This window comes from Eufriesea mexicana, unplaced genomic scaffold (genome assembly GCF_001483705.2).
Source record: "Eufriesea mexicana isolate 0111107269 unplaced genomic scaffold, ASM148370v2 scaffold2351, whole genome shotgun sequence".
Taxonomy (NCBI): Eukaryota; Metazoa; Arthropoda; class Insecta; order Hymenoptera; family Apidae; genus Eufriesea; species Eufriesea mexicana.
In genome coordinates, this window is record NW_016910412.1 from 1 (window position 1) to 2,345 (window position 2,345).

Here is a 2,345-nt window from a genome sequence, read left to right on the forward strand (position 1 = left end):
AATACTAATTTGTTATTAGTAGTAAGTTTAATAATTTATTAACTTTTCGCAAGTTATGGATACGTTTCAACACAAATTCGTAATACGTACTACTAAAAACCAATAATTTCGTAATTTTTTCACTTGCATTATAAAATTACATTGCAAATATTAAGGCGTTACTTAAAATCCCTTCAACATCAGTCATATTCTACATTACAGATTTTCGAGTTACTTATTATGGCTTCAGTAACAATTGTTGTCTATACCACTGATTGTCAGGTTAGTTATCATCACTATTATATCACTGTTTCCTACATTACTTATTATCGAGTTATTTATCTCTTGAAAAATAATATTTTTCTACACGTGTGATTGTTGTGATACTTAACTAAACTTCTGTAACAGTTGCTTGCAATACTACAGATTGTCGAATTACATATCATTACTACTTTGGCAGAGTTTTTTGCATTACTGATTATCGAATACCCATTATCTCTTCAGTAGCAGTAGTTTTCTTCACAGCCGATTGACGAGTTATTAATCACCACAGTATAGGTGATTTCTACAATTCTTATTGCCGAATTACCTGTCACCACCTAAAATATAGTTGTTTTCTACACATGTGATTATCGAGATACTTATTATCTCTTGAGTAACAGTTGTTTCGTGCTCTACCGATTGTCGAGTTACTTACCATCACTTCAGTTTCGGTGATTCCAACATTACCTGTAATCGAGTTCTTGTTAACGCTAGAGGTACAGTAGGTTTCTACACATCCGACTGTCGAGTTACATATCAGCACATCAGTTTCGGTGGTTCCTACATTTTGTGTAAGCGTGTTTACGTTATCTCTCGAATTCCAGTTGTTTTCTACACTACCGATTGTCGATTTATTTACCATCACTTTCGTTTAGGTGTTTCCTACATTTTACGTAATCGTGTTTACGTTATTTCTTGAGTAACAGTTTTTTTCTTCTCTACCTATTGTCGAGTTACTTACCGTCACTTGAGTTTCGATGATTCCAACATTATTTGTAATCGATTTTATGTTATCTCTTGATTTCCTGTTGTTTTCTACTCTACCTATTGTCGAGTTATTTACCATCACGGGAGTTACGGTGATTCCTACATTATTTGTAATCGATTTTATGTTATCTCTTGAGTTCCTAACGTTTTCTACACTACCGATTGTCGAGTAACTTACCATCAATTGAGTTCCGGTGATTCCTACATTATGTGTATTCGATTTTATGTTATCTCTTAAGTTCCAGATGTTTTCTACACTATTGATTGTCGAGTTACTTACCATCACTTGATTTTCGGTGATTCGTACATTATTTGTAATCGAGTTTATGTTACCTCTCGAATTCCAGTTTTTTTCTTCTCTACCTATTGTCGAGTTATTTACCATCACTTGACTTTCGGTGATTCCTACATTATCTGTAATCGATTTTATGTTATCTCTTGATTTCCTGTTGTTTTCTACTCTACCTATTGTCGAGTTACTTACCATCACTTGATTTTAGATGATTCCTACATTATTTGTAATCGAGTTTATGTTATCTCTTGATTTCAAGACATTTTCTACACTTCCGATTGTCGAGTTATTTACCATCACTTGAGTTTCGGTGATTCCTACATTATTTGTAATCGATTTTATGTTATCTCTTGAGTTCCAAATGTTTTCTACACTACCGATTGTCGAGTTACTTACCATCAATTGAGTTCCGTTGATTCCTACATTATGTGTATTCGATTTTATGTTTTTACACTATTGATTGTCGAGTTACTTACCATCACTTGATTTTCGGTGATTTGTACATTATTTGTAATCGAGCTTATGTTACCTCTTGAATTCCAGTTTTTTTCTACTCTACCTATTGTCGAGTTACTTACCATCACTTGAGTTTCGGTGATTCCTACATTACTTGTAATCGGTTTTGTTATCTCTTGATTTCCTGTTGTTTTCTACTGTACCCATTGTCGAGTTACTTACCATCTCTTGATTTTCGGTGTTTCCTATATTATATGTAATCGAGTTTATGTTACCTCTTGAGTGCCAGTTTTTTTCTGCTCTACCTATTGTCGAGTTACTTACCATCACTTGAGTTTCGGTGATTCCTACATTACTTGTAATCGGTTTTGTTATCTCTTGATTTCCTGTTGTTTTCTACTGTACCCATTGTCGAGTTACTTACCATCTCTTGATTTTCGGTGTTTCCTATATTATATGTAATCGAGTTTATGTTACCTCTTGAGTGCCAGTTTTTTTCTGCTCTACCTATTGTCGAGTTACTTACCATCACTTGAGTTTCGGTGATTCCTACATTATTTGTAATCGATTTTATGTTATCTCTTGAGTT